We start from the raw sequence: 25,954 nt of genomic DNA, 5'->3' as shown, positions 1-25,954 counted from the left end.
CATCTACTTCTGACATACTCCAATGAAAAATAATCTGTCTAATTAACTAGTTCTAGTTTAGAGAACATTCACAGTCATCTTGGCAAGAAGCTACAACAAATATTAACTCTTAGCAATGAAAAGCTTAGTCCACAACCAAAAAAACTCTGCTCTTATTTCATGAAGAGTCATCCCAGCAGGAGCTGAAACTGATTCCATGTTAACCCGGATCCAATGAAAGCAGGATTTTCCTAGTGTCCTTACTCAGAAGCATCTGAGTAGATTTCTGTGCTGTCACTCTAAAGCTGTTGTTTTTTCATCTAAATATTAATCACTCCACAGATCAGCTTGGTGCACAGAAAGAAAGCTGACAATGGACTCAAATATATGAATAAGATACATGGCCGTGACCATTGAGAGTATTTACTTTAGGAGACAAATAAAAGAAGGGGTTGAAAGGGGTTATGGAAAGAGTGGCAAAGGGGAAAGGGAAGAGAGGGGAAAGTGGTGGGGATGGGAAGAGAAAGGGAAAAGGGAAGGAAGGAGAAGAAAGTAGGAAAGCAAAAGGGAAAAGGAGAAGAAAGGGAAAAGGAGAGGAGAGGTAAGAGAAGAAAAAGAGGAAATGAAAGGGGAAAAGAAGGGAAAGGGAGTGGGAGGAAGGAGGAAGGGGAAAAGAGACAAAGTCAAGGGAAAGGGAGAAAAGAAAGGAGAAAAGAAAAGGGAAGGGGAACAAACTAGGTGAGGTAGGGAGGGAAAGGGGGAGAAAAGAACCTTGATCTTAGAGAACTAAACTTATCACTGAGCCTGATTTTGAACACTAGTTCTGAAATTTAATAGACGCATGTGCTAGAAAAAGTCATTGACACACTTCAATTTCCTGTAAAATGAGGAAGTTGTACTAGTGATCTTTCTATGGTCCCTTCCAGTCCTGAGTTTCCTGTTTTATGAAGAACTGTAAGTATTTTCCAGATTTAATACCACATAATAAAACATACAAAAGGGAAATCTTTTAAAAGGTGACAGACTCATGCCCAAGAAGAAAATTTGGCAAGCATACACCAACACCAAGAACGGCATTCCCTACCCACAGAGAACTCTGCCTTCTTGCTGGTGGCATGAAAATTATGCCAAAAATGTTTTTGAATATAAACTAAAATTCAAGCATTCATTCAGATCTGAATCTGCCTCCCACAAATTTGAATCTAATTCAGAATGGTCTCTGGATAAAAAGGAAAGATTTAAAAAAAAAAAGTCCTGCTTTGGTAAATCTTTTATACAACCCTGCCCCTTCTTCAAAACAATTCCTAATAAATACTACTAACTAAAATAAATTACTCCAGTCACAAGATAGCAAAACTGAGTCATTTCACAGACTTTTCTATCTGACACATCCAACAAGGTCATTAAGTACAATAAATGATATATATAGGGAAAGCCTAACAGGCCACAAAAAGATTACTTCCAGGAGCACAAAGATTACTCTTATCAATATTATCTCAGCAATCTTCACAATATTCCTAAGAAATAACAAAACTGAGACTGGGATGTATCTGTTTATGTCAACTCACAAGGGAAAAACCAATGGAATTTAGATCAGCTCAGTGTTCTGCCTGTCAAATCCCTGAAACAATCAATTCATTTACCATAAACAGTGTCTCCCTGAAATAAAGATATACATAAATGTGCAAAGTCCATGGATGTGGAACAAAGCATCTATTTTCATTTTTCCAGTGTATCGATTGGTTTGCTTAATTTTTTTCTATTGTTCTTTTTTCCTCTAAAAAATAGATTTTATAGTAAGAGGATGGCTGTCTAGGAGGGGGAGAAAGGTACAAGGGAAATCTCAATGTATAAAAAGCAAAAGGGATGTCAATAAAAATTCATCTTTAAAAAAAAATTCTGATTAAAATGCAGAAAGATCACTCCATTCAATACAACCAAAATTCCTTTTTATGGTTCTGTTTTGAAAACTAGGATTCATACAGGAAAAACAGAGCCCTATCATTTAGAATATACTTGATTGATCTTTGGTTAAAAGCTGTAACTGAAATGTAAAAAAGTGATGAAGGGGAGATTGATTCTCTACAGGGCTATCAGGTTTCTTTATCTTTTCCATCCCTTTCAACAAGCTTTTAACCAGCCTTGCAGAACACTCTCTTGCAACTGGAATAAGCCACTGTTTTTAATCTATAAAGATCAATGTCTTTATTCTTCTATTCCTCTTTAGGCATCATACACTTGACACTATTAACATAAAAAGCTGATCCTCACCTTTGCTCTAAAAGATGGATTCAACTAAGTAATTTTTTTTTTCTGGCTGTCATAGCTATTGAGACTGTCTTTTAACTTCTAATGAATTTTGCTTCTGAGATGTCTCCAAAATGCTACCACGAACAAAATAAACGCTTGGGGCAAATTTCTGATATCCGATGTAATGTTTCACATATCTTAAGAGAATACATTTGAATCACCTTGTTGGAAAAGAACAGTTAAAATTTTGCTTAAAAGTAAAATGGCTTAGAAAATGAAGGGGATGATTTTTTTTCTTTTTTAGATATTTTCTTATTATTTTGCATTTTTGTCTATTTTCTGCTTTAAATTTGTATTGTATATAAGGAATATTTTCTTATTCTAATTCTAACAAGAGTTATTCTGTTCTATTATTCTAATTCTAATAAGATTTATTCTATTCAATTATTCTAATTCTAATAAGAGTTATTCAGTTCTAATAAGAGTTCTATTAACAGTTTTGCTTGCATTGGAATAACAGCTAATTTATTCTTTAATTGACCAATCAAGTATTTATTAAGCACCTACTATATAACAAGGATTGTTTTGAGGATACTCAAAGAATAAACAATTCTTACTTGCAAATAGCTTACATTCTAGCAGGAGAGAGAAAATCAGTACATATAAAAATATATGCAACACTAAATGAAATCCTATGAACTACAATTCTGTAATATATTGCCATTTATACTTTCTAGGTCTAATTAATGACTTAAATAGAATATTGGGGAAAGAAAGAAAGAACCAATAATCCTCAAGGTAATCTAATTACTTTAACATCTATTGATTTAAGACAATAATAGAAGCTTAAATTTAGTTAAAAGCTTAACAAAACAAAGTACTTTGAAAAAAAAGAAAAGGATTTGGAGTTACAAAAGACTTTAGAGATCATCTAACACAAATGTCAAATGATGTGGTCTGCAAAATTTCTCCATGTAGCATGACTGAGATTAAAATGTAGTTGGAAAATAGTTAACAAAATAAAAACACATTATGAGATAATGTTAATTTGTAGTTTTCTAAGTCAAGTCTGCAGGGATCTAATAGAATGGTCTATTAGAGTTTGGCACCACTAATCCAACACAGCTTCTTAAATTGTGATTCAATTATATATACTATAGTCTCATAACTAGATGTGGAGGGTTGCAAAATTATGATTTATTCACAGTAAATGTTTAATTTGTATGCATATTTTATATACCTATATACCCAACGTCACATTAAAAACTTCTCAGACAAAAGGAAAAGGCAAATGGAAAAAGTTTTAGAAGCCCTGATCTAACTGATCCCATTATTTTACAGAATGGGAAGCTAAGATCTAAAAATATGATCTAATTTCCTCAGTCATAGGGAGTAATTATAGGCCTTCATTGGTATATAAGGAGAACATTTTGCCATATCATAAGAGTTCTGTTAATACCTTTGCTTGCACTGGAATGAATATCTGATTTATTCTTTAAGCTATTGATCAAGTATTTATTAAGATTATGCAGTCTGGACAAGGGTTATGGAGAATCAAAAAGGAGCGTCTGACGGATAGCAGCTTTTGAACGAGGCAGTGACATGATCTGGGTGGGTTGATCAGATAATAAGTCACAGGCAGAATTCTTTTCAAAGTGGAAAGAAAAAAAATAATAGTTGGTGAAAATCTGAATATGAAAGATGGAAGATCCAGCAGAAATGATCCCAAACCTTTAAAACTCCCTTATCATACTCTTCACTCCTCCCCATTAAATCTAAACTGATACACACATACACACACATCTTCATTGGCAAGAATGATGAACAAATAGAATTATAACACATTTTGGGGCAAGGAATTGCTTTGGAGCCAAGGAAAACATTTAGTTTTGGAGAGTGATTTTATAGTGATGGCAGAACATCCCCAATGCTGGATGGAACTGCAACTCAAATGAGATGATAGAAAAAGAAAATGAATTTTTTAAAAATCCCTAAAATATATTATGATTGGAAGATACTATCTACCTCCAGAGAAAGAGATGACAAGTGGAAATTGCATCATATAGTCTTACATATATGGGTATGAGTGTATATATTTATAGACATTTACGTGTGTGTATATATATGTATATGTATAAATACATACACATACACGTACACACATGCATTTAATTGTAGTCTTTTCCAGAGCGTGTGGAGGAAATAAAGTAAAAAGTGTATGACATTGAACAAAAGAGAACCTAGAAGGAAGTAAAGCTGGGCAGCTTTGCAAATAATTGTTGTATTTATTATACCAGTTTTCTTGAAATGTTAATTTGTTTTATTGAATATTCTCTTGTGTCCGTGGAAATATTCTTCCCCCCCCTTTTCTCATGCTGTGTTTAAGATGAATAGAAAATTAACAAAAAATACCTTATGGTTAAAAATTTTAATCCCATATTACACTGATCTTCAACCTCTAGAACTTTAAAACAAAGCTGTCTTTAGTGTTGGTTTTATTTCTTTAATAAAAAGTTAGCAAACCCCCCAAAAAAAGTTAAAATTTAAATAAATGTTAAAGGCTACATATTTTTAAATCACTAATTTTATTTTTCTACTGCCACATCAGTGGAATTCCCCTCAAATGCCACCAGCAGTTTTTCTAGGCAAGGTCCCATAATTTTTTTTTCAAAAGCAACATTCCTCAGTGTTCATTGGATAATCTGCAGGAACTGAGAATGCAATAATCATTTAATGAAGTCATTCCCATCAATCATATATATACATTGAACTTTCAGACAGAAAATCATTTGTCTATGACGTAAGAGATCAAAATAACCCATACCAATACAAGGAACAGTCACCTTTGTAAGGAAGGACACTCTCTCTGCCCTATTCTACCTTTTCCTTTTTTAACTTCATAGGCTCATTTTTAAGAAGACATTAAATGCTAAGAAAGTGTCTTTTAAATTTATTAGTTCAATTTGCATTTGTATTTGGACATAAATTGTGTATCATGTAGTAAGTTTTTCGTAACACAATTAAAAATGAATTTTCAGTATTATCATTCAACCAATTTAATAAGAATGACAATATAAGCACTGCTTCCTCATAAATCCCCCCATGAAATACAAACTGTTACACATACACACACACACACACACCACACACACACACACACACCCCTCTTCAAAGGCAGAAAGAGCAGTTATCCTAATAGCACATGCATAAATCACATAAACAAATCCAAATTATACTCACTACGATATCACTGTCTTTGATCTCCATGCTACTTCTCAAGACACTCCTCCCCCCCCAAAAAAAGTCTTCTGAATTCTGCTTTGTATTAAACAATATTCTAATGACAATTCTAGTGTATTTTTAATTTTCTAAACAAGCTTCTCCATATTTTACTCTGGATTATCAAGATGAAAATAAACAATCTTCACTCTTGAGGGAAGCAATAAGCAGACCAGGAGAAAAGACTACCAGCATACCTTGGAGATATTGTGGATTTAATTCCTGACCAACACAATAAAGCTAATAAGTCAGTAAAGTGAATCACATGAATTTTTTTGTTTCCCAGTACATATAAAAACTATTAAGTGTGCAATAGTATTATGTCTTAAAAATCTATATACCTTAATTTTAAAACATATTGCTTTAAAAATGGTAATCATCATTTGAGGCTCTAGAGTCATAATCTTTTTTGCTGGTGGAGGGACTTGCCTCCATGTGGATGGCTGCTGACTGATCAGGGAAATGGTTGCTGAAGGTTGGGATGACTGTGGAAATTTCTTAAAATAAGGCAACAATAAAGTTTGCCACATCAATTGACTCTTCATTTCACAAAAGATTTCTCTTTTGCATGTGACAATGTTTGACAGACTTTCACCCACAATAAAACTTCTTTAAAAATTGGAGTCAATCCTCTCAAACCCTGACACTACTTTATCAATTAAGTTTATGTAATATTCTTCAATTTTGTTCAAAGGAGGAGCAAGGAGAAGGAGAGAGATGGGGAGAAGCAGCATATCAGTGGGGCAAGATTTTGACAATTAAATTTGCCATCTTATTTTGGAGTAAGTTCATGATGCCCCAAAACAATTACAATAGTAACATCAAAGATCACTGTTCACAGATCATCATAATAGGTATAATAACAAGAGAAAAAGTTTGAAATATTGTAACAATTACCAACATGTAACAGAAACATGATGTAAGCACATCATTGTTTTGCTTTTTACAACTCACTGGGATATGTTTCTAATTGCGTTTGAGAGTATTTATTTAGAAAGCTATGGCAATAATCTAGGGAAGGAATAAAGCCCTATACTAGTGCACTGGCTCTGTGAATGAAGAAACTGGAATAGAGATATGGAGATAAAGCCAACCACATCAAGCAATTGAATATCTATAAGTGAGGGAAACTGAAAAACAGCAGCTTCTCCAAGACTGTGAACCCCATGTTACAGACACAATGCTTTTAAAGTCTTGCTTGAGATCATCTACCTATTAAGCTCCTAAAATTGGCCTGGAATTCAGGTCTTTCTGATTCTAAGGCCAACATATATCTATCCAAGAGAGCCATAAAACTTAGGATTCAGAAGGAAGGTTCCCAAGAGGATAATAAACCCTCTGTTGACTAAGAGGGCAGTCCTTTCTAATCAGCTTGCATAACCTTCGGAGGGGATATGAGAATACCCAGAGAACCTCCAATAAGGTTCCCGACCCCAGTCAACATATAGAGAAGAGAGAAATTACATCTAAATCCAGGCGAAGGAAACAAAGAACTCTTGCTTATCCAAGTAAGTTGAAGATTAAATAATATATATATATGCGCCTTCAGAAGCTATCAAAGCTAATTTCACTCCACAGGATTATCCATAACACTGGGCTATCTATATCCAAAGGACTCTAACCCAGTGGGCTGGAGACCTTTCGAAGCTGGACATACTCAACTGCATGGCCCTTTCTTAGAGACCTTGTCCTCCTGATTTTATCTGCTCCAGACACCAATTGTCTTCTCTGATCCATGTCAGCCTGACCCTAATTAATTCCTCTGTACCTTTTCCCTGAGTCTCTTTGTCAGTAAGGACCTTTCCCCTTCAAGGGCTTGAATAGCATTTTGTGTTGTAACTCCCTATTGGACTTACCACGTAATCATGTCTATTATAGCTATCTTAATTTCTTTCTTATCTCCCTCCCTCCCAGTAGATTATAAGTTCTCTGAGGACAACAGCTAAGCATCTTTACCTGAGACTAACAGTACTAACAATACTCCAATACTAACATGTAAAGGGCTGAAACACTGAGTAGGTGCACTGAAATCAGACAACCCAGCAATTAAAGCTTATTACTTATTGGACAATACTCTATTAGCATATGCTTGGAAAAATGGCCCTTCCCACTATTCTGTCCTGGCTCGATCTTTTGGTGTATACAGATAATTGTAGGAGGGATTAGGGGGTGGAGTAAGACAAGCCAGGGTCACTTTTGAGGTGGAAGAGAAGGGAGGTTGTGGAGAGCTTGTGCCCATTCTCTTCACTTCTCCCCTTAAAGACCAAGAATAAAAGGACTTTTGTTTATCCTGACTCCAGCTGAGTCTAAGGCATCCAGGATACTAACTCAGTCTTCACACTAACAGGATTCCACATCTTCACCTGAGACTGACAGTACTCCAGTTATTAATACTAACCAATACCAATAGTATTCCACATCTTCACCTGAGACTAACAGTATTCCAGTTACTAATAATATTCTGATACTAACAGTATTCCAATACCAACAATATTGCACATTTTCACCTAAGATTACCAGATTCCAGTAATACCAATACTAACAGTATTATAGAAGGGACAGGGGCTTAATAAATGCTTGTTGTGTTTGTATATTTGTAGCACAGCAGTCACCTGTTTCAACTTATATACACCTATTGCACATTTCTTGTCTATACTAGCTGCACCCCAAGCCAGTAACCCAGTCAATATATCGTTCTGATGGGCTCCATAGATGAAACCAACCATGAGACGCCATCAGCTTTTACTCTCAGAAACTCATGCTGGCTCGCTGCTGTTGTGAGCTATAATTCATACTGTATTAAAGATTACATTGTACCTACTCTTTGCTCTAAATCTTAAAATCAATTTCTGGCCAAAAGCAACAAAATCCTGACCTTGTTCATGTGTAATGGAGAAATAAGCAGGAATTTAAACCCATTACCTAAGGCTACAACACAAAAAAACAAAAAAACAAGGAATGACACAGAGAAGCAAAGTTGAAGATCTCATCAAAGAAAAAGTCGAAATAAAAAAAAAATGCTAGTCAGGCTCTAGTCCAGCATCCCACCGGAATTCCTCATGACATCAGGAAAAGGCAAAGAGAGGTACTAAGGAATAGACTGGAGTGCCTGTGGCAAACTTGTAGGGCATGAACAAGAGTTTGTACAGAATGGGGATGTGTGGGGGAGATGCTACCTACATCACTGAAGGGAATACCCACATCAGTGAGACCTCAGTACCATTTGAGTGCCTAATAAATTCCCTGTTAACTTTGGGTTGTATGTTAACATTTTGAGCTGTGATGAGATATTTTAGGTTTCTGAAAGAAATCTTTGCTTCAGACATAACCAATAGCCATGAAACTCAAGAGTAGCTCCAAGAAACAGGGCATGCAGCCAGATACTCAGCACTCAATATGCAGATTGTCTTGAAATTCTAATGTGTGAAAATAACAGAAAAAAAATGTTCTACCCACTAACTATAGAGGTTCCCAGCATTTCACCATCTGCAGAACAATGACAAGAAGAGGCCAACTTATAACCAGATAAGGAAGGGCAAACTGACAGGTTTTCAACTATTAAATGTTACTGACTTCATTTTTCCACATCTGGTTAAGCTTTTAAGTTAAAAAGAAAATCTACTCAGCAAACAACGTGCTTGTAATATGAAGCATGAGGATTATTTTCTAGCTTTTCACTAAAGCGTAAGATTTATTTGACTAGTCCCCAGGAATACTGTGATAACTCACCCACCACATAAAAGCTTTCAAAGTGAGGCTTTCAAAAGCTGAAATCTACCTCCTCCCTTTGCCCTCAAAAAACCACATGACTATAAAGTTTCAGGTAAGTAGCATAATGTCCATAGCTGATCCTTTACTTCCTCAACTTCAAATTAGGAATTTTTTTTAAAGTCACAGGCTTCTTTTTAGACCAATCATCGATGCGCTAGGATTCAAAACACCACAAAGTATATGTACACAAAGTTAAAATTAAACATCATGACTTTTAAATTCCTCATGCGGTTTAGGCCCCTTAGATGCAGTACTCTCTGGTTTGCATTTGACTTGGAAGAACCCTTTAAATAAATTCTTTTTAATTACGAAAGAAACCTGAAGAGAAACCGTGGTATGCTTCAGTTTTGCACTGATTAAAATGTTCTATCATGAAGTTGGAACACGCCTGCTTATCATTAATTCTGATGACTTTTTGGTTATTATAAGATCTTTCTGAAGTAGGCAGGAAAGAAAGGAAGGGGAAGGAACCTAGAGTGAGACTAGCAAATATTCATTCATCCAAAAAACATTCTGAAAATCTATTTATTAGATGGCAAGGCCTGTGTGGGGATCAAGGAATGGTGGGGAAGGACACAAAGATAAAAAAACCCTAATCTGGACCTCAAGGAACTAACAGTGTAATCCAGTACAATTCTAATTTCTTAGGGTTCATTCTAGACCTTAGAAGCCATTAAATCCTCCTCCACCCTCCATTTCAAAGATGAGAATCTGCAGCTTACAAAAGTTAATTAATTCACGGTCATATCTAGATAAGTGCCTTATGTAAGATTGGAATTCAGATCATCCTGACTCCAGGACATTATGCAGGCCATCAAACTGTCACTTATACACTATTTCTGTCAAAGTGGCCTACTCATTGATCTCAATTAATGATATTCCATCACCCATCACCATGCTTTTGGACAGGCTATGCTCCAGACATAGAATGCACTCCCTTATCACAGCTATCTCTTAGAACCAATTCCCATAAAGACTTTCCTTATTTCATATTTGTACCCCCTCCAAATTTGCATACATTTTGCATATATTTTACATGTGATTTGCATACATGTTGTTTTCATGTAATAGAATGTAAATTAAGCTCCATGACAGAAAGCACTGTTACCTTTGGATTCACCTAGCTAGCAAACATCAATACTTATCTTGAAAGCCAAATGTTTCAACATCTGGGATGACCATAGTGATAATTTTGCATTTATAAAACTGCCTTCTGAAGTAGTTATAAAAAAAAAAATGTGCCTCTATTTTTGTTGTTGTTCAGTCATTTCGGTCATGTCTAGCTCTTCATGATCCCATTTGTAATTTTCTTGGCAAAGAAACTGGAGCAGCTTGCTAATTTTTTTCTCTAGCTCATTTTACAGATGAGGGAACTAAGGTAAACAGGGCTAAGTATTTCTATACTTTTGATTAACTTATAAGACCTAAGATTTACAAGGGACCTTGGAGGTCACCTAGCACAATCTCTTCATTTTACAGATGAGGAAATCAACTGGAGTGGATTGTCATATAGGTAATAAGTATTTCAGGTAGAATTCAAATCAATATCATCCTGACTTTAAGTCCAGCATTCTGTCTACTAGCCTGTGATGCTTCTATCCATTGTAAATTCTTTAAGAATCAGTAAAGAAAAACATTACTTTCTTTTCTACACTACAAACAAATTGGAAGATAAAAGTTTTTCATGTTGGCCTAAATAAATATAAAACATCTCCCATTTATGATGGAAATAGTGAATTTTTAAAAATGTATATTAAAAATAATTACAATTTGTTATTAAAGAAAAATGCTCAGAATAAATAAGATTGTTGTCTCTCTTAAAACAATGTCAAGTGTATGGTTTTGATAACAATTGTCACCAATATATGGTATTCTCTTCTTATAGATTCTATATTTGGAGGCATTTTTAAAAATATTTATTTGCAGTGATTCATCTATATTCCCTTTGCAAGCAATGGTGATTTTGGGTGGTGACTTAATTGGTGACTAAGGAACAAGATGAAATAGACTCCCCAAGGGAAATGAACTGATGACCCTGGTCTCATCAATATGGTATTCTAACCAAATTATGGCACAGCAAAACATTCCATGGAGAATTCATTTAACAAACTGGACACATTTCAGTGACTTCTGGCACTTGATGAAGAATTTCAACTAAATCATTAATTGGTTTTGTGAACATAGGCAAATAACAATTATATGGAGTCTCAATTTTTTTTTTATCTATAAAATGAGAACAATACCAATTACCCCATAATTCAAAGGCCCCATTATGGCACTCTGTAGAAGCCTACCCTCTCCCCTTCAATATCTTTTAGATTCCAAAATTGGACCAAAATAACCTCTTACCTCTTTCCCCCTTATTATCTCCTTGTCCTTGAATCCAAAGTGCCATTATCTAAAATCTGAAACCCTCAGAAATGTAACTCAAGTAATTTTCATTAAGATCCTTATAGATCTATTTTAAAAGGTTTCTTATTTTATATTTTATAAATGTTTTATTAACAAAAATCAATCTCCAGTTAATAAAAAAAACAGAAGAGAAAAGGAAGAGATGGATTTGCTCTCCCCATTCTTGGGGATTTTGCTTGATATCTCATCTCTGGAAGGAAGCAGAATGGAGCTGGCTGTAGCAAAATCGCAAGTGGCCTCAATTTGACCTTAGTATTACTTCATCTCTCTAAATGTCTCCTCCACTGATTCTTCTTTAACTTATGAGTCAATATTTAACAAGTCTATTAATTCCATTAGAGTAGTTGGTGCTTAAGTGTTGTTGATAAAAATTAAGGTTGTCAAAACTTGTTTTAGTTCCGTTCCCAAATTTCCATGGACTTCAATTAATCAAAGAAGCATTTATTATGTGCCCACTGTGTACTAGAGTAGGTATTAAAGATAAAAAATTAATTACTCCCTGCCTTCCAAGAATATGTACATATGGAAATATATAAAAAACCAATACAAAGTTATATGGGTTTTTTTGTTTTGGTTTGGGTACTAATAACTGAAGAGAACTGAGATTCATTCAAAAATGGTGCCTAAGCTAACAAAGTCAGAAAAGTCTTTAATATACAAGGCATTTTCCAGGAACTTAAATGTAATTTGCAATTCACAACATATGTAAGTAGTATACACACATATGTATATACATGTATATTCATTTTATGTTTATTTTATATATATGTATGCTTATATAATATGCACACACATTTAAATGTATACATGTTTAGATGTATTCACATATATAGACACATGTGTGTGTGTGTCTATATGTGTGTATAAAATCAAACTTGAGTTTAAGGGTTAGTTACATGGAGACCCAGAAAAATTCCCATAAAAATTCCCTTATAATTTGAAACACACACACACACACACACACACACACACACACACACACACACAGAGTAATGTTACTCCAAAGTCTCATTATGTCACAATAAAACATCCATTTCTCCAAGGCTATTTATTCCCCCAAACCATACCACAACAATAACAATAATGCATATAAGCAAAATGGGTATCTATTAATTTGGGGACAGATAAATCAAGGCACGAAAAGGTCACAGGTTTATTTGCTACAGAAATGAAAATGAAGAATTCCAAGAAATTTGACAAGATTTTTGTTGACATGACACCAAGCAAAGAAAGCAGTACCAGAAGAATTACATATATAAGAACTACAATCATGTACTTTTTAAAAAAAACACACACTTGTGATTTCATATGTCTAGGAAACTACCCCGGAGGCAACTGTATCATTGTTGAATAGATGTTTCTAAGAAAGCAATGACAATACCAAAAAGTAGTCCAACTCTTGATTCATTGTAATGAACAATCTCTGTCCTGGAGAATGAGTGATGAGAAATGGCTACACTATAACCATGGAACATGGTATAAATTGTCCACTAAGGTCATGAAGGTGATTGGTTTTGATAAAATACTAAATAAAATATTAAAATATTTTTCTTAGTTCCCCTGGGAGATTTTGTAATGGGGATTCCTGGTCAGCTATAAATTATTTATTCATCTATAAATTAGACCTCTGAAGTTCTTTCCAAATAAGGATCCAGTGATATAACTCAAAATATTCAGAGCAGCACTTTTGGTAACGGCAAAATCCAGCAAATGCCCATTCTTTGGGGAAAATGCTAAAGCAATTTGAATACATGGACATAAGGGAATAACAAATACAAAAAGATATATAACTGATGCAAAGTGAAATAACAATTACAAAATTGTAAATAGAAAAAATGAAGGAACAAGTTCTGTGAAATTATAATGACCTTGCTTGAACCCAAAGAAGAAATATGAGAATGCACCTCCTTTCCTGTTTTGCAGAGATGTGGAGATTATGGGCGTGAAATAGCATATATGATAGCCAACTTGAGTTAATTTGTTCCTTTTTTTTAACTATTTTGTTTTAATTTAATTCTTTGCTCTTCATTATAATAGATAACTTACCTGAGAAGAGGCAAAGAGATATATTGGGAAATATACATGATGTAAAAACAAAATATAACATTAAAAAATTTAAATATTTTCATTTGTTACAAGGGAGGGTGGAATAAGACAAGGACATAGTTATGGTTAATGGAAAACTGCTAATGTTAGAAAAAAGGGCAACAAAACTTGATTAAGATTTTTTGAAGACTATACAAACAAAGAACAAATGTGTCAAGTTCTACCATGTTGGAAAATTTTCAAGTGTGGACCTGGTGGTAGATTCTATCTGTTACTTGAGAATAAATGTAGAATAAGTTCAGAGAAATTCAACATCTGCTTAAATATAAAATTTTCATTTTTTATGCCATAGCAACATTGTAAGGCCATCTACAAAATTAAGGAAGTGAGATCTGGACTGGCAGAAGATGTATACAAAATCATAAAAGTTTTCATCAGTAGTGTTGGTATGGATTTGCTTCTGTTTATGTATGTCTGTGTGTGTGTATGTGTGTAGATAGCAATTCCTCACTCAAGACAGGTGTACTTGCCTACCTCTGCTGACTTGTGTCTGACCGTGCTCTGGGTCCAAAATAAGGAAGACTTTCACACAAGTTCTGGGCTTCTGTATTGAGATTCCATTCTCTTTTTTGGGTGCTAAACCCAGATCTCTTTTCTGTATTTTAAATACAACTCATAGCCTCTCTTGACCCAATGTTAATTCTTCCACCCTACAATTTGACCTCCAGCACATGTAACTTGCTACCTTTGTCTACAGAACACTCCTACTTCTTCCCTTACCTTAGCTGACCTCTCTGTCTACCTGACCCTCCCAGTTCAGCCAAATTAACTAGTATCTGTGCTTCCTTGTCTATCCTAGGACGTCTTCAATTCCGTTCCCTTGTCTATAAAATGAATATTGTATGTCAGCCTTTGAAATTTGTATCTCCTTGATTCTATTCACTAACATTCCTTCTATCCCAATCCATTATGATTTTGGTCTTTTCCAAATATTTGCTAAAGTGATTTGCCTAAAACACAGGACTGACCCCACTGATCCCATGCTAAATGAATTCGAGTGTAAAGTTACCTCTAGGATCAAATATAAATTACTCTTTGAGGCATTTAAACACTTCATAATCAGGCAGCTAGCAACATTTCTAAATTTATTGTACTTTATTCCCCTTCCCACCCAAACTGGTCAAACTGGTCTTCTGACACAACATTCCATCTTCTGTCTCCATGCCTTTGCAGAGGATATCCTCCAAGCCTATAAGTTGTTCCTTTCCTCAATTTTATCTCTAAGCAATTCACTTTCCCTCAAATTTCAGCTCAAATTAAGTCTTTCCTGATCTGTGATGTCTTAATACCCTAAAGTTTCTTTTTTGTAGGAAGAGAATTATACTAATTCAGACTTTCACATTCTTAATGAAACCAGAAGGCAAAAGGAAAGTTTCAGCTAAATGAACATAGAGCTCACAGGTTCTCCTGAAAGCTGCAGATAAATTGCAATAATTTGCAATAAAAAATTGCAGTAGGTAAATTGCAATGATTTGTAATAAAAAATTGCAAACTCAAAGACAATGTGAAACACCATTTCACTGGATGCTTAGTTACCACTCAAAAGTAGTAAGTGCTCAGAAGAAGTGCAAAAACCTAGCCTATGAAAATAATTGCAGCTTATTCACCAACATCTGTTGCAAAGGATAGAAATGAAGAGAAATGCTACCAAGAATAATTTTTAAAACTCTAAGATAAAACTTAAGATATCACATATTTTATTCTCATTAACTTTAAGATAAAGGAAAGGCTAGGCATTGATGGTGAAAAATGTTGGAAATATGATTATGAATAAAATTATTACAAAGTATTCAACTTATTTTGTATTTTATTTATACTGTAATATATTTAACATCTACTGGTCATCCTGCCATCTAGGGGAGGGGATGGGGGGAAGGAGGGGAAAAATTGGAACAAAAGGTTTGGCAATTGTCAATGCTATAAAATTACCCATGCATATAACTTGTAAATAAAAAGCTATTAAAAAAAACAAAGAAGTATTCATACATATAATATATATATGCATATATTATATAGAAGTATCCATACATGTAAATTATGTAATTTCTTTGAGATAATAATCAGGATACCCTGGACCAGGATAGCACTAAATAACATAAGATCATAAAGCAAAGAATTGATTGTACAACAGAAAATAATCATTTCTGATAAAAGAGTCATTCCTAAATCAGAAATCAAAATGAATATAAAATCAGAAGAATAAAAATTAAAAAGACAGTGTAGAACTGAAACAATTCTAATCTGATCTATTTAAACAAATAACTGATGTTGAAAAATGGGAACTGGATGAAGGAAAAGACATCAATATTGATCATGACAAATGCATACAGAATTTTTTAATGTTACAAATATAAACTGATTTGTAAAGTTTTACTGAGAAGGATACTAAGTTAGATTATTGCAATACTTCCTCATAAATAAGAGAAAAAGAGTGGGGGAGGTAACAGTTTAAAGAGAACTTCAAGATTCAACTAAAAATATTTCAATAACTCTTTTTGGAGAATATGGAGAAGGGACAGTTACAGTTTTCCCAACTTTCCTTTTAAAAAACTAAAAAGAAAAGAAAAAAACCCAAACTCTTCTATATGTACAGTCAAGCAAAAAAAAAAAAATCCCCATATTGTTCATGTCCAAAAATGTATATCATTCTCAGCCCATGAGTCCATCATCTATCTCTCTTGTTAGGAGAGAATCTCCTGGATTCTCTGCAATCATTGTTGGGAACATGTTTTTAAATCTTTCTTTACAATGTTATTATTCTATAAATTAGTCTCCAGGTTCTATTTATACTTTATTTTGCATCTATTCACAAGTCTTTCTAGGTTTCTCTGAAATTCCTTACTTCATTAATTTCAAGAATTGGTGAGTTTTCTCCTTATCTTGCTCTAAACCAGTTCTTTAGAGCAATTCTTAACCATCTCTACATCACGGCCCTTCCCTTTTCCAGCCTCATATATTTTATTGCCCATTAGTTTAAAAGCTCCTTGAAAGCAGGAATGATCTTGCTTGCTTACATATATGTCCCCAACACTTATCCTAGTGTCTAATAAAGTCTTTATCTAAGTACCTTAATGAGCAATAATATAAATACTTCTTTATAATATATATATATGTATTATATGTATGAATACTTCTTTGTAATATTTTTATTCATAGTCATATTTCCAACATTTTTCACCATCAATGCCTAGCCCTTCCTTTATCTTGAAGTTAGTGAGAATAAAGTATGTGATAGCTTAAGTTTTATCTTAGAGTTTTTTTTATTTTTTTTGGTAGAATTTCTCTCCATCTTCATCCTTTGCAACAGTTGTTGGTGGATAAGCTGCAGTTATTTTCATAGGCTATGTTTTTACACTTCTTCTGAGCACTTACTACTTCTGAACGGTAACCAAACATCCAGTGAAATGGGGTTTCACATCGTCTTTGGGTGCTTAATCAAAGCCTAGTTTCAAAATGCTTTTCAAAATAGTTGGACCAATTTATAGCACCATTAAGAGTGCTCTTATGTGCCTCTTTTCCTACAGCTCCCTCAACATTTTCCCTTTCTGTCATTTTAAGCAAAGAAAAATTCTTTTCACCATCAAGGGCAGAAGAGCTGCCATATTTTGACTCTAATAACAATACAATTTCAAATGTATCTACAGAATTACTGATGAGGACAAAAATGGGAAAAACAGATTCAATTAAGTATCTGTAGAGGGGATCTGTGCTGTAGTCAATTGTAAGGACTTTGAGAGATTATCTTAAAGTATCCAAAGGTGGGGAAGATACCAATAGTGGAGATAAGAGCTCAGATCTTAATACAACCAAAGAATAACTGAGAGAACATTAAGAACAACTGACTCATATGCCTATTTTGACTTCAACATAATTTTTTTTGAGAATAATCTACACACAGACTGATTGATACAGATCTTAGAAGGGAACAGACAAGTCTTGACAAGTGATGTTACACAGAAAATCACAACTTGATCATCATACAAACTGAGGGATATAGAGAATATAAGAGCCTACTGAATTGATTGACTATAAAAAAGTATTACTCAAAAAAAGCCTTTCTGACGTTTACAAATTAAGGTTTTTTCCAATGCATGTCAATAACATATGATTCCTTGAAACATATGCTAGTAAGAGATAATCCTATCCCACAACCATCATTATTAATACCAAGCAAAACAAAAAGAAATGTTTCTCACTATCATGGAATATGGTCAATACAACATCTGAGATAGGGAAGGATTAGATTCTCTATGGATGGTCCTACAGGTGTTTGTATTTACAAATAATACTGTGCTGAAAGCATTAATCACAGAATTTTGCAGAGCTTCCTAAATTATATATGCAAGACTAAAGAATTTGCTCAATTATATGCCCAGGAAAAACCAAGTGGATGAATAATATTGATTGAATGTTTAGGTTCATTGCAGTCAGATGGACAAGCTTTAGAGTACATCTATCAGTATACTCATCTTGGAAAGACCTATAAACAGACAAGGAGGCTTTTAAAAAATGTCATGAAAGAAATGTGTGACTGGAAAAAAAAAGATAAGGCATTTAATAGCAAGAAGGAGAGAACAACAGCAGATAGTCTATGCCCTCCATGAAATGTCGAAAGAACTATAGAATAATGATAATGAGAACATAAAGGAGAATTACCTTGTAGTTTATACCAGAATGGATAAGACATGGGGAAAATACCCATAATCAATAAGATTACAAATCTATTCAAGTACCAAAAGTATTACCTTCCTATCTACCAAACTTCTACCAACTGGGATGATATCTAGGATATAATTCTACCAACTATGTTATTCTTCATTCTGGTATGGAGTAAGCTGAAAAAGCATTGTGCTTAATGTTGAGACTTTGATTCAAAAGTCCTGATCTACTCCTTATTATCTACATGATCTTGGATCAAATTACTTTCTTTCCTGAGAGACATTTTCCTCATCTATGAAACAAAAAGCCTGGACTACATGACCTCTAAGCTCTGTTCCTTCCCTACCCATACTCTAAAATTCTGGGCTTGGTGATATCATTCCTACTACTATTAATCATCAGATTTCTATCCCAAAATAGGAAAATAAAACATAAAAGTAGATTTAGTTTCAATTGTTTCTCTGCCAAAAGGTTACTGATTAGGCTGATACTGAGGTCTAGCTCTTTGAAGAAATGCTCCCATCAAATAATCTTAAAAAAAAAATCTGACAGGTTTGATGAGCCAACTAGGTCTTTAAAGGGAAAAAGGCAGGGCGGAAGGGGAGGGAAGATAGGGAATTTTTTCTGCCTTTTTAAAATGTGCCCTTTAAACACTGAGAACACTTGCCAGAAATTAAAATAGTCTGAAACCTAAAGCAATCTCATCTTCACTCATAATAAATTTTTTATTATAGATTAAAAGGACCTTTGGCAGCACAAATGAACAAATATATCCAAGTGGGCTAGAGGCCTAAGGAAGAAAACATCTTCATAAAACCTAGAAATTGCCAAGATCTCAGCCTTTTGGATGCTTTACTTCCTTACTTTTGAGACAAAACATCCCCTACCCCACTTTTTTTTGAAGAAAGTCACCATAGCCAGAAGAAATACTGAGAATTCACTAATTCATTCCAACATTTATTAAGAGCCTATTATTGGCAAAGCACTAAAATAATATTATAGGATAATAATTCTAATAAGGATTAGGAGAGATACCAAGAAAAAAAGTGGGAAAAAATAACAATATTATGAGTCAAGAAAAAATGCAGCTAGTAACACTATTAGCTTAAGAGTTAAAAGACTTAAGTTCAAATCCTGCTTCAGACAATTATCAGGTGAGGTGGTAAAGTCATTTAACTTTGCTCAGCTTTAGTTTCCCTATTTGTAAAATGTGAAGATTAGACTCAATTACCTCTATACAATCATTTTCAGTCCTAAATCTATTATCCTATTGGAAAGGAAAATAAGTGCTGTTATTTCAGTCATATACATTATATCACAAATAATCAAAGGATCATAATTTGCCATTGTTATTGTTCAGTCATGTCCAACTTTCCATGATTTCTTATGGGATTAAGTGACTTGTCCAGAATCACACAATAAGAACCTGAGACATATTTGAATGCAGATCTTCCTGATTCCAGATTCAGTGTTCTATCTAGCTACCTCCAGGCATAGACAAGTACAACCCTCTCATTTTATAGATGAGGAAACCTGTCTCAAAGGGGTAAATTAACTTATCCAAGTGGCAGAGATGAAATTTGAACTCATGTCCAAATGCAGGATTCTTTCCATGAGATCACATTACTTCCCATAAATCATTGGATTCTCGAGAGAAGATCATGAGAAGATGTACTGTTTTTGTCTCCATTTTACATAGGAGAAAACTGAGTCTCAGAGAGTAGACAAAGTAATTTTCTACAGCCAGAAAGCTACTTAGTATCTAAGCTAGGATTTGAATGTACCTTATCCAGCCTCCAAGCCCAGAGCTTGCACAATGCTGCTAGAGACTCTGGGGGGTGGGATGGGGATCAATAAGGTGACTTTTGGACATGTTGAACCAGTTCAGTCATGGAGTTAAAAAGACTAGTCCAGTGCTCCGCTCCAAAGTCAGTGCTGGAGATATGCCTCGGTCCCTCTGTGGGCAAGCTGTATACCTCAGACACCTAAAAAAATCTGGTTAGTCTCAGGAATGTGATACAAAAGGATAGAAAAGTGATGCAGCATTTCTCTTATATAACCTAATCATCACTCACTCAGTCTTTGAAGAAATAGAGGGGAAAGAAGAAATAAAAGATCCCTTTACCCAGCCCCTTCACTTTACAGATGAGAAAATTAGGTCCAGAGAGATTAAATACCTTGTCCAATGCCACATAATAGGCACGTAGTAAGTATACAGGTGATATTAGAACCCCAGGAATCTAGGATTCCAGAATCAGTGTTCTTTCCAATGTACCCCACTGCTGGCAACAGCTAATCAAGAGAGTTCTAAGACCAAACATGTCAGATAGCCCAATACTATTTCATGCATAAAGAATTAGCTTTTTCTATTGAGTAATATATTCACACTTCTCCTTCCCTGTTCCTTCTTCTTTTCTCTGTCTCTGTCTCTCTCTCCTCTCATTCCCCCGACTCCTCTCTTCAACCTGCTTAAATAACTTTATTTTTTTTAGCTTTTTATTTTCAAAATATATGCATAATTTTTTAACACTCACCCTTGCAAAACCTTGTGTTACAAATTTTTTCTGCCTCCTTGCTCCCCATTCCCTCTCTTAGACAGCAAATAATCTATGTTAAAACATGTGCATATTTCCACAATTATCCTACTGCACAAGTAAAATCAGATCAAAAAGGGAAAAAATGAGAAAGAAAAAAAAAAAGCAAGTACTGTTTAAATAACTTTAATCAAGTTTTGAGACAGAAATAACACAGGATCAAGGAGTATTTTTTTTAAATAACAAAGGAATGAAACAAAATTTTCCCCATCAAAAATACACTTTGGGTCTATGTCATAATCAGTTTGGGGGGAAGGAAAGAAAGAGGAGAGTCAGAAAAAGACAGAGAAAAGCCAAAATAATGATTATTCACTATCCAGCTGCTACTTCCTAAATCAAGTTCTCCCTTTAAAATCTATCTCCCTATGCTTCAATTCAAATTTCTCACCACATTTTGTTGGAAATGAGCCCTAATTCCTGGCCTACTACTGTCTCAAAGTAATCAATATAAGTATCTGTTACTGAAGATGATATGCCCCATGTTGGACTTTAAAGCCCTGATTTCTACTCTAAATAATTTCTATGATCCATCAGTCCCCTGACAATCCAACTCCTTAGAACCTGTAAGACCTCATTTTTCTACTTCAAATAATTTCTATGATCCATCAATCCCCTGACAATCCAACTCCTCAGAACCTGTAAGACCCCATCAACACTAAAAGCATGGTCAGCATCCTAGCTGTACCTACTAACTTACCTAGTAAACCCCATTCTATTCCCTTCTCAACATCCAAAGAAAAATCCAGGCACAAGAAGTAAAGGAAGGTGAGAGTAAAAAAGAAAAAGAATAAAAAAGGATGGGATAATTCTCTTCTGGCACATCTAGCCTAAATGGGATTGAAGGAAAAAGAGGAAATAAAGATTCCTCTCTTTATATTTAATTGTGCATTTTTATCAGTCTTTCTAGCTTCTTAAGAGAAGGATTTCCTTTATAAGGACACAGTGGCTAAAAAATAAAGAGATCTTACCAGTCACAGTTTTGTCCAGTCTGACTAATCGGTTGTCTATCCTCACTTGATTGAGTGAAACTGGAGAACAATCAAAACTGTCAATCACTGGGACATCTGTTCTTAGTGCTGAGTCCACTCCAGAATACCATCTCAGGAAACTCCAAAGCTGAAAAATTAAACAAATCTTCACTGAAGTCATTTTTTGCTACTGAAAGTAAACTTAAAAAGACATTTGTAAAAGGACTAATTTAAGAAAATTTCAAGCAGAGCGACGAGAGAGAGAGAGAGAAGAGAGAGAGAGAGAGAAAGAGAGAGAGAGAGAGAGAGAGAGAGAGAGAGAGAGAGAGAGAGAGAGAGAGAGAGAGAATCAACTAGAAACAGTATTGTGGTTGCCATGTCAACTGATTACAAGAACAAACCCCAAAGGGACCAAAGGGGAAATATGCCCCCTCCCCCATTCACTGACAGTACTTCTACCAGGTCTGGAAAGTAAAATGAACCTAAAGAATGAGTGTCATTTCTTTGTCATCTCCTTCCAAAGTTCTACTGATGTTCTGGACCTTCTCTCCAGATGTGCTCTGACAATATAAATCCTATTCATGGACTAAGACATAGCACCATGGATTTAAGTGAGGGAGGGCTGTGCAAAGCCACCTGCCTCCTTTTCCCCTACAGAGATATCTGCATCCAGTAGCCTGATATAAATCAGGAGGACTGAAGATGGCCCTAGCTGAAATGGGAGAAGTTGGCCTTCTTAAGGTTTTAACAGGTTTCAGTTTGACTAAGGCAACACCCATTCAGTGTTTAAGCATATGTAAAAAATGAGGCAGAGAATGGCCTCTTTTGTCTAGTTGCCTCCCCTCAAAAAAATCAATTTAGGGGGAACCCTCGGGGCTTCTGGCCAAAACAAAAACAATCTATTTGCATTCACTTTGAGTCAGTGGGGCTCAAACTGTGATCAAGTCTAGGCCTGGGACTTAAGAGTTGATCAAAGTCAAAGTGATTTGTGTTTAAGATAGGGTTCTAACCTATAAACTTCCAAGATACATGGTGAGTATTCAGTGATCAAAATTTGCATTCCTTTGGGCAGAGCACACACAGGTAAGGATATGATACTCTATATGGAGAGAAGGAAAAAAGAAGGAAAGAAAAAAAAAGGATAAGAGGAAGAAAAGGAAAAGGAGAAGAAAAAAAAAAAAAAACTAAAGGGAAACTGGCCATACAATTCCTTTTCTCAATGCCCATAGAGCTTAAAGCTCCATCTCACATTATAATCACCTATATCCAGAAAGCTAACATTTATAAGGTGCTTTAAAGTTTGTAAGGTGCTCTACAAATTTTATCTTCCCTGGAGGGGGGTTGGGAGAGTAGATGCTACCACTATTCACATTTTACAGCTATGCAAATATAATTTAAAAGACTTGCCCAGAACTGGTAAGTGGCTGAGGTCAGCTCTGATGCTCTATCCATTGCACCAACAAGCCGCCTCCTAGCACTTTATTGCACAGTCACATACTACTCCTTAAAATATAACTTACTGACTGATATTTTGCACATAGTACAGTCACACACTAGTCTCTCCCTTATCAATCTCTTCAACTCCCATGATCTCTAACTATGCTCTACTTCAGCCGCCCACAGAGGCAGTTCAAACTTCTGACCTCACTATTACTCCAAGATCTTAAACTCTGGGATTCCCCTTCTCCAAGATCACCATTGTCTAATATTCTACCTCTCTCAGATCTCACTGTCTTCCCCTTGTCCTCCACCCTCATGAAGACACTCCTCCTTAGTCCATCAACAAGTCCATCAACAGAAAGACCTTCCTACAATCCAATATTCTGCATGAATTTCTTGTTCTTATTCTCTAATCAGTTCCTAACCTTGCTAATCTCTACCCCAATCAACCCCATTATTTGTTTTTTCTACTACTCCCCCCGACTACTGAGCCCTGCAAGAATTAAAGTCGTTTGGTACACTAATAAAATTCATGTTCACCTATCTCCAATGGACACTCAGTGCTATATGTTGTGGCATACAGCAGGAGCTTAATAAATGTTTCTTTCCTTCCTTTCTATTCATCTCATTGATTTTATCCCATAGTAGTATCCCCAGTAGCTACTCCAAACCTCTTCAGTCAGATTATCCACTCTATTATCACCTCACTTTCATTTACTTTACAAAATTCTAATATTAAGTTTTCATATCTTCCTTCCTCATACCTAAAAGTATTTTTTTCTTCATTCGTTTTTACTTTCTCTTTTCCTTACAGGACTAGGAGATGCTAAGATAACTAGGGACTATGATGAAGAATCCCTGACAAGAACAAAGATATGTCAAGAGTATTATAATATGCCTTGCTGAGGTTTTTGTTTTGTTTTGTTTTAAATAATAGCTTTTTATTTTTCAAAATATGTACAAAGATAGTTTTCAACATCTACCACTGCAAAACCTTGTGTATAGTATTTTTCTCCCTCTTTTCCCCCAACCCCCTTCCTGAGACAGCAAGTAATCCAATATTGGTTAAACATGTGCAATTCTTCTAAGCATATTTTCACATATATCACGCTGCACAAAAAAAAAAAAAATCACATCAAAAGGAAAAAAATGAGAAAGAAAAAGAAACAAACAACAACAATAAAGGTAAAAATACTATGTTGTGATCCACATAGTCCTTTCTCTGGATGCAGATGGCTCTTTCCATCACAAGTCTATTGGAATTGCCTTGAATCACCTAATTGTTAAAAAGAGCCAAAATCTATCACAATTGATTATCACATAATCTTGGTGTTTCTGTGTATAATGTTCTCTTTGTTTTGTTCACTTCACTCAGCATCAGTACATGTAAGCCTTTACAGGCTTTTCTAAAACAAGTCTATTAACTTTTTCTTACAGAACAATAGCATTCCATAACATTCATATACCATAATTTATTCAGCCATTCCCCAACTAAGGACATTCACTATTTCTAGTTCCTTGTCACTACAAAAAGGGCTTTTACAAATATTTTTGCACATTTCCCCTTTTTAATGATCCCTTTAATCATTTTAATGATCTAGATATAGAACCACTAGAGATACTTATGTTTGCTGTTGATGAAAGTTGTGTCTATAAGGGAAAAAGATCACATAAGAGCTCAGAACGGCTTGATGCTCTCTACTTACTCCTCAGCTCCCTGGAACATGACTTCCATCTCCATTATTCTTGTACTTAAAGTGCTCTGTATTTTCAGTAACTTCTTTGTTACTAAATCCAGTGACCTTTTCTTAGACCTCCATCCTCCTTTTCCTTCCAACAGCCTTTGATCTTTAATACTCTCACCCACAATGGGATCTGTAACACTGATGTCTCCTGATTCTCCTTCCTACTGACTGTTTCTTCATTGGCTTAGCTTCCTCTCCCTACTTCAAAAGGTTGGTGTAACTCAAGAATCTTTCATTGCCATTTCTCTTCTTTCTCTTTCCTTTGGCAATCCCAACTGGTTTTATCTTGGTTTTATACTGTTACTTCAATGCAAGTAGCTTCCCAGGATGCTCCTATAGACTTCCAAGCTCCCTTGAGCATCTCCACTAGTTCTTTATTGTCCTTCAAGAACAAGCCTAACTGTAACTTACTTTCTTTAATTTTTCTCCCTTTTCAACTGAAAACAATCTTTTTCCTCAAATTTCTCATTACAATTGCCCAATTTCTCCTTTTCCTTTATCATTTCATCTTCTATCCTATTCATTTGTGCAAATCATCACTATGATTTCTTTTGAAAGCTCTTCATTTTAAAGTCAGGGATTTATTATAGCTTTAACTCTTTGAATACCCAGTATAGATATGTGCACACAATAAAAGTATGATAAATTTTTGTCTACTTTAATTTCATTTGTTAGGTCTTTGCGCAAATATTGCAAAGGAAATCATATGTAGCTCTTTGTGACTTCATGTATTTTTCCAAAAAAAAAAAGC

The 25,954-nt window shown here is 34.8% G+C and overlaps 1 protein-coding gene across 3 annotated transcripts in view; it reads right to left on the bottom strand.

Moving 5' to 3' along the window:
• Positions 1-25,954, bottom strand: part of GRB10 (growth factor receptor bound protein 10) — a 264,030-nt gene that overhangs the window by 187,530 nt on the left and 50,546 nt on the right. For all 3 annotated transcript variants that reach the window (XM_051984172.1, XM_051984179.1, XM_051984166.1), the window contains one exon: positions 22,019-22,166. The gene's annotated coding sequence lies outside the window, so the exon portion shown is untranslated. The remainder of the gene's footprint in view (positions 1-22,018; positions 22,167-25,954) is intronic.

The sequence above is a fragment of the Antechinus flavipes genome, chromosome 1 (assembly GCF_016432865.1).
Source record: "Antechinus flavipes isolate AdamAnt ecotype Samford, QLD, Australia chromosome 1, AdamAnt_v2, whole genome shotgun sequence".
NCBI lineage: Eukaryota > Metazoa > Chordata > Mammalia > Dasyuromorphia > Dasyuridae > Antechinus > Antechinus flavipes.
The sequence above is the reverse complement of the archived record's forward strand: the minus strand, read 5'-3'. Positions and strand labels throughout refer to the sequence as shown.